We start from the raw sequence: 13,690 nt of genomic DNA, 5'->3' as shown, positions 1-13,690 counted from the left end.
AACATTTAATTATACACAAAATACAGTAATCCTTCCACATTCCAGGTCTTCTTTGCTGCTTCCGAAGACGTCTCTGCTCCTTCACAATCCACTCCTCCTGGAATGACTTGGTACTCTTCCTGATTCACTTCTTCCCTAAGGAAACTGTCACCAGCCTCTTGTGCTTCACCTCCTTAGTCCTCCTCAACATCATCTGCTGCAGGCAAGCACAATTCATTGGAGACGTTCCAATTGTATTGTCCTTGCCCAAGGCATTGCCACAGACAATTTATGTGCACTGCCTTTGAGTGAGACTTCTTGCCTCCCCGAATCCAGTACGTTACATCTGAAAGGCTGCCCATCACAGTGTAGGACCCGTCTCATGAGCTCTGCAGCTTCGGTCTGTCCCTTCTTCCGCTGAGGATTGTATAACCAAGCTTTGTCGCCATCCTTGAAGCTCGTCTCACTTGCCTTGGCATCATACTTGCGTTTTATCACTTTGCCTAAAATCTCAGAGTTTCTTGAACTTTGCGATACCACAGCCAGTCGTTCCTGAAGATGCTTCGCATAGCTGGAGGTGTCTATAGGCAGCCCTTCACCAGGTGGTCTTCCCAGTAACAGATCAACTTGTAATCATAACTTGTGTCCCAGCATCAGTTTTGCAGGTGTGTAGCCAGAAGACTCGTGGGATGCAGACTTATATGCCATCAGCAATGCTGGTAATTTCTGGTCAGATTCCATCTGTCCCTACGCAGTACTTATCCAGTTTTTGTTCCAGGGTCCAATTGATCTTCTCCACCATCCCATCTGACTGGCCTTAGTGGGGTCCTCCTAATTTTCTTGATCCCCAGTAACTTACAGCACTCACGGAGCACAGCAGACTCGAAGTTTCTACCCTGGTCTGAATGTAGCTCTTGTGGCATCCCAAAACGACAGATGAACTGGTCAACTAACACCTGAGCAACAGTTGCTGTCTCTTGATCAGGGATGGCATAGGCTGCTGGCCACCTTGTGAAGTAGTTCGTGACAACACATAATACTGGTTTCCTCTTTCAGTGAGTGGCAGAGGTCCAGCAATATCCACCATGACTCTTTCCATTGGTGCACCCATTTGGTACAGCTGAAGAGTGGCACAACCACGCTTCTTGGGTCACTTCTTGGCACAGCATACATCACAGGCCCGACACCACTCTTTAACATGCTGATGCATGCCAGTCCAGCAGATCCTCTGTCACAGCCGACTGAGTTTTCTTCACTTCCAGATGCCAACTAGAGATTCAGTTATGAAGCTCTTCTAACACCTCAGACCTCATTTTCTTTGGAACCACGAGTTGCCAGTACTTGCTGAGGCCATTGAGTGTCTCCCACTGGTGCTCCAGTAGTCCGTTGTTCAAACGAAGAAGGTCCCACTGACTCCAGTAGGTCTTAGTTGCAGGGCTGAGCTTGGAAACCTCTTCCCAAGATGGTCACATTGTACTCTTCTGCAGCCACTCTAGCACTGGTTCTAAATCTGTGTCCTCTATGTGCATCCTCCTCGGGTCTCCTTCACCTGACCCTGGTCCTGTCACTGCAGTATAGCTGCATTTCTTGCAACAATCTTCTTTCCTACTACAGTGGTTGTGAACTGGATCACAAGACCTATGACTCAGGCTGTCAGCATTGCCATATACCCGCCCAGGATGGTTCTGCACCTCATAGTTGTACTGGACCACCTTCCCGAGTGACCGTGCCAGTTTTCCTTCTGGATTCTTTAATGTCTTCAGCCACTTAAATGCTGTATGCTCCATCCTGATGATGAATTAGGAACCATACAAGTAGAGATGGAAGAAATCAAGGCCCTTCATCACTGCCAAGAGCTCCTTACGGGTCACAGAGTAGCTTTCGTCCAGTGGGCTGAGCTTCTTGCAGTAATACACCACCACATACTCTGTCATTCTTCTTCTGCGACAGAACTCCACCAATACCAGGGTCACTAATGTCACAGTCCAGGATGAATAACTGACTCTGATCTGGGTACAGCAACACTGGAGAGCTTGCCAACACATACATGAGTTCATCGAAGGTCTTCTGAGTCACTGAAATCCACATAAACTTCTGCCTCTTCCCCAAAAACTTATGCAGAGGTGCAGCTATCATTGCAATATCCTTGATAAAATGCTGGTAATAAGTACACAAACCCATGTAAGTCAGTAGTTCCTTTACACAAGTTGGAACCAGCCAATTTTTTTTTACAGCTGCCACCTTCTCCAGATCAGTACGGACGCCGCCTTCACCTATAATGTGTCCCAGGTACCTCACTTCCTTCTGTAACAAGTAGCACTTTTTAGAGTTCAGCTTAAGGTGCACTGTTGGGATCCTATTGAACACTTCTGACAGCCTCTCCAATTCCTGGTCAAAAGTCCGTCCAAACACAATCACATCACCAAGGTAGATGAGAGCTGTCAGCCAGTGCAGGCCCTCCAGTATTCTACCCATGAGGCACTCAAAAGTAGCTGGGGTGTTTCACAGGCCTAATGGCATCACTTTCAACTGTCATAAACCCTGCCCATATGAAGAGTCTGATTTCTCCTTGTCCTTTTCTGAAACCTTAACCTGGTGATATCCTACTTCCATGGCTAGGGTGTAGAACCACTTGGCACCTGACAAAGCATCCAGCATATCATCAGTTCTTGGCAAGGGGTACGCATCCTTAACTATCACATCATTCAGCACTCAATAATCCACACAGCACCTTACTGAGCCATCCTTCATCCTTACCAGAACAACTGCTGACACCCAAGGACTGCTGGAGTTTTCTATCACTCCTTGTATTTGAAGATTCTTCATCACCCTCTCCATTTCTTGCCATTAAGCCGGTGTCATCCTCCGAGCTGACTGTTTAATCAGGTGGTGATCTCCGGTGTCAATACAGCGCTGTTCTAGATCTGTGCATCCCAGGTGTAGGTCTCCGATGGAAAAGACATCCGTCAACTTCACTAGCAGTTGCCTTAACTGCAGCACTTGTGAGTCATGTAGGCACTGGTAACTCCATGAAAACAGGTCTTGTAACTTGTCTGGCAGATTCCCATCTTCTTTGACTATACTCCTTTTACAGGCTCTCCTCTAATGCCACTCAGGATCCACTGCCTGGCACAGTCCCACTATTTCTCCCTTGTTGATCTTCTGTGTCTCACGGGAGAAACTGGCCACCACAACCGGCACTTCATCTGCTCATGTTTCCACCAAAGTCCTCTCCACCATCACTTTGGCCTTCGTCTCGCACTGTCCATCAGGCTGCACGACCCTTAGAGAGCTGTCAAAAGAGCCACTCACCTTCCACTGGAGCAATAGCTCTGATCCTGGGGGTATCACTGTAGTGTGGAGCGCCCTCACCTCACCACCAGAATTGGCACATCTCACTGCTGTGACGGGAACTGACTTCCCTTGAACTTTGAGCCTCATGGAGGAGAAGTCTAGCTCACATCCCATGGGCATCAGACAGTCCAGACCAAAAAGGCAAGGATCCTCCATCTCGGCCACGTAGATTGGAAGCACAGCCTCTCATCCTCCCACTTCAATCAGGATATCCAATGGTCCCCTCCGATCTGCATGGTGCCCAGTTACGCTCCACAATTGTTCTGATGACTCAGGCAGATACTGATGATGTAGCACATCAGGCCTCACAAAATTCTGCTCAGAGGTTGAATCAGTCACAAGGGAACACCTCTTGCCGTCTATTTTTCCATCCCCTTGTATGCTGTCAGTCACAGTTCACTTGCATTTTCTTGGTGGTGGGGCTACTTGGGCAAAACCGGCTGTGGTTGCCCCTTAACACAAGGCTTCTCTAGTTTTCCACTCCTTTCTTGTCTTCTGAAGCCTTCTATTTATCCTCCTGTGTCTTCTTCAAACAATCAGGACTGATGTGTCCCACCTCATCACAGGTCCAACATCCTTTTGTAGATTTCCTCACACTATTCTACTCTTGCTTATTACGTCCACGTCCCACACTGCCACAGGCTGCAACAGCAGTAGTTCGGTATTCGAAGGACGTGAATCGTTCTCCCTAGGGTCAGCCTTCCAGTGTACAATAGCAGATCAACTCAGGCGTTGTAATGACACAAGCTCTTCACGTTTGTTGTCTTTATTTTCCAAGTAAATACACCGTATGCTCGGCAACTACACTTCACTGCTTTCACAAATGCCAGAGCTACACTAACTTCGCAAGGCCACTAATCTGAACTGAAATTGCTCTCTTCTCTCTCCCACCTTTTTATAACCTTCCCTGCTTCAACATTCTAGGACGTTCTGGTACATGCTCCTAGCAACAATGGTTCTCTATTCCAGGACTTCCCTACATTATCTTTCACTCTAAATGCTTTATCAAGAAAGTGAAATCAGATTACATAAAGTAACAAACAAACACCTAAATAAAGCTTTACAGAGAAAAGGAGAAAGAAAATTATTGCATAACTTTACAAAATACCTCTGCTCCCAGCAGCAGGCTATCTCGCAACGCTGACTTATATATATCTTCACATGCGAGAATCATCAGGAATACCCCAGCACTACGTAACTAGCAATCCCGCTTCTTAACAATATTTCCAATGAATTCCTAGCTACATATTTTGTGATGTTTATCCACAATACTAAAAGGAAATATCATAGTCACTTTAAAAGTTTTTCATAAGGGTCCCAAAGGGGAGGCTGAGCGCTTCAATGAGGGGAGATAGAGACTCTCTCTCTCTCTCTCTCTCTCTCTCTCTCTCTCTCTCTCTCTCTCTCTCTCGTTTATGCTGTCTAAGTGACAACATCGAAAACATCGTGTCCTTCAGCCTGGAGCTTTGTCTTCTCCTGACCCCATAATGAGTTAGTACATTGACTTCTAGTCTCTTAAAAGGTATTTTGATTGTATTAGACCTATATTAGTAATGTTTTGAAAGTGAAATCTGCCCTGAAGATTGTGATATATGAGAGGAAGAGGAAGTATAGAGCAGCTGTGTGAGGAGGAGTGCAGAACAGTGTGTCACTAGCTTGCTGTCCTGGAGTAAAACTAAGCAGTCACGTACACCATTCGGATACCCAAAACTGATTTGTAATTATGACATAAGGGCGATGAGTTCTTATCCTATGCAGCATCACCCTAACAACTAAAGGTTCGGGTGGCCAAAGGGGCAGCTGCAGTATCTTAATTCCCTGAAATGCTGTGAAAATTTTTATTATTCGCATTTAAGTATGATAATTTCACCCTAGTAATTTGCTAGCAGCGACCTGAAAGCTGTAACACTTTCAAGACTGTAAGTCTGAGAGTGGACTTCAATCGAGTTCTAAAATAGTATTCTACATTGGAGACTGGGTCCTGCATGGCCACTGTATAGTTTTCAAGTATTTTTCAAGCCCTCCCTTGACCTGAAACAAGTTCAATCTCTCTTGTGTCATTTAGTATGTAAGGAGATACTCGTACAGCAGTTTAAATAACGGACCACCATCTATAGTAAAGTGTTTTGTAGACATTCCTCATGACCATACCCTTCTGCCAGAAAATAACAATGAAAATCCTCAGAAGAGTCAAGAATTTGAATGTCTTGTACTAAATTGGAGGGTCAACATTACCACGTATAATCCTTGTACCGTTCAAGTTACTGTGCGGACACCTCTTTGTATTAGGTCCATTTATTATTTTTTTGCGAAGTACTAACAACAGTTCCCCAAATTTTCATAATAAACCTCTTAAATTAAATAATGGTCAGTTATTCTGAAAGTGGTTGTTTTCGGCCAGTACAAATGTGTGGTGGTGGCATGACGATTCACGACGACTGTGTACAGATCAGGGAAGCAGGAGTCTGTCGGGAGCTCTGTCTGTCTACACTACACTACACTACACTAGACTACATTACACCAGATTACACTACACCTCGCTACAATACACTGCAAAGAAACTGCACTACACGACACGACAAGAACAACTACACTACAGCAACAACAACTATACAGAACACTACACTACACTACACTACACTACCCTGCAACAACTAGAATAACAATACATTACACTATAAAGCCAGAACAACAACACTGTACTGCACTACACTAGGCTACATTACACATCACTAAACTACTGTACACTACACTACACTGCACTACACTACACTACAATACGACACAAAACTGCACTATACTGTACTTCATATCAACAACATTACACTACACTACACTGCAGTGTAGTACACTACACTACACTATACTAGATTACACAACAACACTACACATTACACTATGCTACGCTGTACTGCACTGCACTACACTGAACTGCATTACACTACACTACACTGCACTGCCCTGTACTGCATTACAGTACACAACACTGCCCTGTACTGCACTACACTACACTACACTACACCACACTACACTGCACTGCACTAAACTTCACTGCACTACGCTACACTTCGCTAGACTACACTACAGTACACTGCACTACAGTACACTGCATTACTCTATACTACTCTGTACAGAACTGCACTGCACTGAGTTACACTACACTACATTGCACAATACTGTACTGCAATAAACTGCACAGCACTGCATTGCACAGTACTGCACTGCACTGCACAGCATTGCATTGCACAGCATTGTACAGCACTACACTGCACAGGATTACACTGCACTGCACTGCACTGCACAGCACTGCACTGCACAGTACAGCACTGCACTGCATTGTACAGCACTGCACTGCATTGTACAGCACTGCATTGCACAGCATTGTACAGCATTACACTGCACAGCACTGCACTGCACAGCATGCACTGCACAGCATTGCACTGCACAGCACTGCACTGCACAGCACTGCACTGCATTGTACAGCACTGCATTGCACAGCATTGCACCGCACTGCACCGCACAGCATTGCACTGCACAGCACTGCACTGCACTGCTTTGTACAGCACTGCATTGCACATCACTGCACTGCATTGCACAGCACTGCACTGCACTGCACTAAACCGCATTACAATACAGTGCACTGCACTACACTACTCTACACTATACTGCACTACACTTTACTATACAACTACACTACGCTACACTATATTATACAACTACACTACACTACACTGCACAATAACAGCAACATCAGCAACTGCAACAACACCACACATCAGTGCACTATTCTGAGCTAAACAATTCTACACCACACTAAACTACACTACATAATAACAACAACAACTACAACAGCACCACATTACACTACACAACAACAATAACAACACATCACTACACTACACAAGGCTACAGTACAACAACAGCAACAACAACAACAGCTGCAACAACTCTACGCTACATTATACTTCCGTACACTAAACTAAACTACGTTACTTTACACTACACAACAGCAACAACAACAACGACAACACTACACTACACACAATAGCAACAACAACCGCAGGAACACTATACTACATTACGCTACACTACAATAACAACAGCGACAGCAGCAACAACTCCATCAACAGTACGCTGCACTACACTTCACTACACTACACTACACTACGCAGGAGGATTTTTTATTCACGCCGGAATTCGGTATATATATTTTTATGCAAAAGAAGAGAGAACCAAAGACCAGAATCCCGTAAAAAACATATATGTTGCACTGAATTCATGTTTGCGTCTGGTAATAAGCAAGAAGAATGTAGGGTAATATAAAATTCGTCTATATCTATCTGTCTATCTATCTATATTTCTTCTGTCAGACGTCTTAATCTCGTAAGGGGGTGGCCACAGACAAATTACCTTCACGTCGCCTTCACGTCTGCCATTTGGGTGCCCTTCCTCCAGCTCACACTCCCCTCCCTCACATATCACTGCAATGTATCCCTCCATATCATCCTTGGTCTTCGCCTCCTCTCCCCCTTCACCTCACATACACCTTCTAGCAGTCATATTCTCCATTCTCCACGCTTGAAAATATACCACTTAGTCTTAACACCGATGACCTATTTTGTTATCTTTGCTGCCTTTCAGACGAATGTTCTTGGCATAGGGGAGATTTTCCGGCCTAAATTTGGTATAGTTCTTTCACTTTAACTTGGCCCAGATCTTTGTCCTTTTGTTTCTTGTTTCACGTAACTCGATGGCAGAATAAGACAGTGCTCTGGCTCTGCTGTCTTTTCATAGCACTGTGCCGTGACTAGTATCATAGTCTAGTATTAGCTGGTTTTTACAACTCGGCATGTAGGATGAAAAGATAACAGTTTTCAGCAAAGGTGGCGTAAAAACAACCTACTTAACAGCCTCCATTGACTGTGTATGTTCTTCAGGTGCGATGTGTTTAGTAGCTTATACTCGTGTGTTCTTACCTAATTGTATCTTTACAGGAATGGGTAAAGCTCGTACTGTATCACAGATGTCTTTAAAATTTATGAATAGTTTTGGCACACACAATTTCATTTGGTAATGCATGCCATTGATCATTTTCCCTATTTGGGAAACTGAATTTCCTTACGCCTTTATCTCCTCTTTTTATGTAGTTTTTTGCAGTGTCCTATTGCTGATGCTTCCCCATAGGTTATATATTCATTTATGTCTATTTTCTCTTTCCATGAGATGCATATATATATATATATATATATATATAGAGAGAGAGAGAGAGAGAGAGAGAGAGAGAGAGAGAGAGAGCATAATCATGCCTCCTCTCTTCTTTCTCTCCTGTAGTGTTGCTAGATTCAGTTTTTCTAGTCTTTCTTCGTAGCTCTGATTCCTTAAACTTGGTACCCATCTTGTAGTTGCCCTTTGTACTTTCCAATCTTATCTGTTTTCTGAGACGAGGAACCCAGAGTACCGATGCATACTCCAGGGTTGGTCTGATGAATGATGTTATTATCTTTCTCAGCATATCTTCATTTATATATGTCACTGCTGTTCTCATATTAGCAAGCAATTTATACATGCTCCGTACCTTCTCACTGATGTGGTCAGCTGGAGATAGTCTGTTACTGATAATCACTCCTAGGTCCTTCTCCCTTTCTGATATGTATAGGGTTGATCTTCCTAACTTATAATCCCAATCTGGTCTTTTCTCACTTTTACGAAACTTAATTACATGACATTTGTCCACATTGAATTCCATTTGCCATTTATTGCTCTATTCATAAAGCTTATTTAATTCGTCTTGCAGCTCTCTGCAAGGATCTGTGTTAGTAATTTTCCTTTGTATTTTTGCATCATCCGCAAACATATGTAGATAGCTTCGATTTCGAATGTTATATCTCATTTATATATACTAAAAACATAACTGGTGCCAGCACTGAGCCCTGTGGCACTCTTCTAGTCACTTTCTCCCATGATGAGTAATTTCCCCATAATACTGTTCTCATTTCCCTTTTTCTGAGAAAATCCTGCATCCAACAGTGTAGGTTGCCAGGGTTGTTATGATTCAAATCAAATGATTTAAATCATCCCTTCTGGGGGTAGGGGTTTTTCAAGAATACTCCCCCAGTATCCCTGCTTGTACGAGGCGACTAAAAGGGTTGGCGGAGGGTTAGAGCCCCTCCCCGGAAAACAGCTAACTAAAAAAACGAACAAGAAGCCTCGGACAAGGACTGACCAAAAGATGACGACCAAGGACCGGACAATGGACATGGTACGGTTCGCAACATGGAATGTAAGGGATGCGAATGATGAGGTGAAAGAGAAAGAGATTGTCCAGGTGCTTGAGGGTGCGAAAGTGGATGTATGTGGCGTAACTGAAACTAAATGGAGAGGAGAGAGTGTGAGAGAATGGGAGTATGGATGGGGTATATGTGCAGGAGTAGGTGAGAATGAGAGGGCAAAAGAACGAGTGTATATTGTTGTGAGTAAAAGATGGAAGAAGAACATAAGAGAGTATAGATCAGTTGGGTCAAGGATTGTGTGGGTAAGACTGAAAGTTGGAATACAAATGTGGGCAATTATGTGCGTGTATGCGCCAAAGCAAGATCGTGCAAGCAGAGTGAGAAAAAGAGTTGTGGACAAATGGGGTAGTGTGCATGGAAAACTTTGGAAGGAATGAGAGAGTGTTTTTGATCGGTGATATGAATGGTAAAGTAGGGAATGGGAAGGTGGATGGAATAGTTGGTGAGTGGGGTGTGCCTGCTGAGATAGATGAGAATGGCAATGCGTTAGTGGACACTTGTGCCAGGAAGGGGTTGGTGATAGCCAATACCCTCTTCAGGCACAAAATGATCCACAGGTATACATGGCGAGTGATGAGAAGGGTGGGTGATGAACTGAACAAAAGGAAGGCAATGATTGATTACGTGTTTGTGGATGAAAGGATGCGAAGATGTGTAATGGATGCAAAAGCTTATAGAGGTTGAGGGAGTGGACTTTCTGACCACTACTTGGTGGTGGCCAGTATCAAGATCCAAGCAAGATGGAGAAATAGAAGAAGGGAAGGACGGGAAGAAGGTGTACCTGTAGTTGTAAGGAGAGTGGAAAGGTTACAAGAGGATGAGAAATTGGCAGAATATAAGAGAGAAGTAGCAGAACGATTGGGTAAATATGAACTGGAGCAGATGGGGGACGTGGAAGATGTGTGCAGGATATTCACAGAAGTCATATGTGCAGCATGTGATGTGGTGTGTGGGATGAAGAGAAGACGAAGGGGGGTACAAGGAACAGCATGGTGGAATGAAGAGGTGAAACAGGCTGTGGCACAAAAGAAGAAAGCATACAATGAATGGATGAGAAATAGGGGCATGGAAGAAGTTGAGAGGCGGAAGAGAGAGTTATATGTAGAAAGGAAGAGAGAGGTGAAAAGATTAGTAACAGAGAGTAAGGAGAGAGTGGATGAGGAATTTGGAAGGAATTTGAGTGTAAAGTGGAGGGACTGTAAGAAAATGTTATGGAAAGAGGTGAAGAGAGTAAGACAGGGTGGCAGTGAATTAGCAGGGGAGTGAAAGATAAAAATTGTAGATTACTAGTGAAGGGAGAAAAAGTAAGCAGATGGAGAGAACACTTTAAGGAATTGTTGAACATAGAGGATGGAAGGAATGCAAGTATGAGTGGCTGGGGAATGGCTGGGAGAAGGAGGGAGGTGAGAGGACAGGAAGAAATCAGTAGGATAGAAGTTGTGGAAGCAATGAAGAAAGTTAAATCGGGGAAAGCCCCAGGAATTGATGGAGTGTGTGGTGAAATGCTGAAGCATGGGGGAGAGATAGTAATAGAATGGATGTGTAAGATGTGCAGATTGGCCTGGGAGGAAGGTAGAGTCCTGAAGGATTGGAAGTCAAGTATAATTATTCCCCTGTACAAAGGAAAAGGGGAAAAAGAAGTGTGTGGTAATCATAGGGGCATTTGTCTTCTTAGTGTAACAGGAAAAGTGTATGGTAGGATACTTATTGACAAAGGTAGGGAAAGAACAGAGGAATTAGTTGGAGAAGAACAGGAAGGATTTAGGAAGGGGAGAGGTTGTGTAGATCAGATATTCATTCTTAGATCTTTAGTGGAAAAGTTTCTAGAGAAGGGAAAGAAGTTGTATGCGGCTTTCATAGATTTGGAGAAAGCATATGACAGGGTGGATAGACATGGATTGTGGAAAGTATTAAGAATACATGGAGTAGATGGGAAGTTGTTGAATGCTGCGATGAGTATGTATGATGGTGCTAAGGCTGCAGTGCATGTGGATGGTGAACTGAGTGAATTTTTCTCTTTGAAAGTTGGGCTGAAACAGGGATGTGTCATGTCTCCTTGGTTGTTCAATCTGTATATGGATGGGATAATAAAAGAGGTACAAGGTAGGGCAGTGGATGTTGGAGTGGCCCTGATGAGAGAGGATAGTGTTTGGAAACTCCCTGTACTGTTGTTTGCAGATGATACTGTGTTGTTGAGTGAAGATGAAGGGGAGCTGCAAGGCTTGGTGGATGAGTTTGGGAGAGTGTGTACGAAACGGAATCTAAAGGTGAATGCAGGGAAGAGTAAAGTGATGGTCTTTGAAAGAGGTGAAGTCAGTGAATGTACAGTGAGGTTGGATGGTGAGGAAATGGAAAATGTGAGAACGTTTAAGGACTTGGGTAGTGTGATGAGTAAAGATGGAAGTTTGGAGGGTGAAGTGCTTGAAAGGGTACAACAAGGAAGAAAGGTTGCAGGTTCCTTGAAAGCAGTGATAAGAAACAGGGAAGTGAGCATGGAAGTGAAAAAGTTACTACATAGCATTATTGTGATACCAACTCTAACGTTTGTAAGTGATGCTTGGACGTTGTTGGAAGGACACAAGTCAAGAGTGAGAGCAGTGGAAATGAGTTATTTAAGAGGAGCCTGTGGAGTCACATGGAGAGATAGGCTGACAAATGAGGATATAAAGGAGCGTTTCGGTGTGGATGTGGATGTGATAGGAAGCATTAGGAGGAACACACTGATGTGGTTTGGCCATGTGGAGAGGATGGAGGGTGAGAGACTGATGAGGAGAGTGTATGTGAGTGAGGTGGAGGGGGGAGAGGGAGGGAGAGGCTGAGGAATAGATGAAGGGATGGGATGGAGATGTATATGAGGGGGGAGTGAGTTGGGAGCAGGACAGCGAAATTGCGGGGGACAGGGCGACGTGGAGGCGATTTGTTTGTGGCCACCCCGTACGGGATTGAGACGTCTGGCAATAGATAGATAGATAGATAGATTTAAATCATGCGATTTAAATCTATTTAAATCAAAGTGAAAAAATCATGATATAAATCAAAATGGATTTTTTTTTTTTTTTTTTATAAATACAGTAAAAATGAAGACAGAGAATGTGATGGATGTGTATTGTACAGATGCATCAAGTCTGCTTGGCCTGTACTCTTCCTCCACTGATCTTGATCAAGTCAGGCACCAGTGATTGCCTTTATTACAAGGCAAATATTAAAGAACAGAGGAAAGAAGGCTCTTTGATAATTACAAAAAATGTGATTATATTCATTGTTAACATATGAACTAAATTCTTCTTTGAATACACAGTAACATGATTCAGTCTATAATGATCATGATCCTAATTTGACAAAATATAAAACTTTTAACACTGGTAAGGGCTTATTACAAAAGAAGTCTTCATAAAAGTGAAAAAAATAATTTAATTTAAAAAATCCATTTAAGTACAACATTCAATTTAAATTTTAAAATCTTTCATTCATTGCCAGACGCCATGTATCCCAAACGGGGTGGCCAAGGGCTTAGATTTAATTGTTTTACAAGGAGGGGCACTAATCCTCCACCAACCCCACACACGTAGGGAGAACGTTATGCCAACAGCATCTGGTGTTCCCAGGTGGTCACCCATCCAAGCACTAACCAGACCCAACGTTGCTTAACTTCGCTGATCGGACGGAAAGCGGTGTACTCAACGTGCCATACCACGTTGAGCGTGAGTAATCTCCCCCATACCAGGAAATGCTAGCCTGTGGTGCACTGCCTTACTCCCACTTCACATTCACATTATTATTTTCAGTTTTGTAAGTCTGTTTATTTGAACAGTGATATATAATCATGCCGAATGGACGCACTGCAGCCAATGGGAGGAAAAAAGACCCGGTATGGTGCTTTTTTGACAGAATTCCCAAAGGCACAAACAGGGCTGGAAAAAAATCAGATTTAAAAAAAAATCTGATAAAAAAAAAAAATCATTTTTTTTTTCCGTGATTCTTCCCAACCCTGCAAGTTGCCTTGGATACCACCATGATGGTACAGTTTCCATAAAAGTCTTTGGTGCGTTACTGTCAAATGCTTTCTT

The 13,690-nt window shown here is 43.4% G+C and overlaps 1 pseudogene; it reads right to left on the bottom strand.

Annotated features, from left to right (window-relative positions):
• Positions 1–13,203: 13,203 nt before the first annotated feature.
• Positions 13,204–13,323, bottom strand: LOC145414501 (5S ribosomal RNA; annotated as a pseudogene).
• Positions 13,324–13,690: the final 367 nt, after the last annotated feature.

This window comes from Coenobita brevimanus, chromosome 99, assembly GCF_032717465.1.
Source record: "Coenobita brevimanus isolate Jiangsu-jjx chromosome 99, ASM3271746v2, whole genome shotgun sequence".
Taxonomy (NCBI): domain Eukaryota; kingdom Metazoa; phylum Arthropoda; class Malacostraca; order Decapoda; family Coenobitidae; genus Coenobita; species Coenobita brevimanus.
The sequence above is the reverse complement of the archived record's forward strand: the minus strand, read 5'-3'. Positions and strand labels throughout refer to the sequence as shown.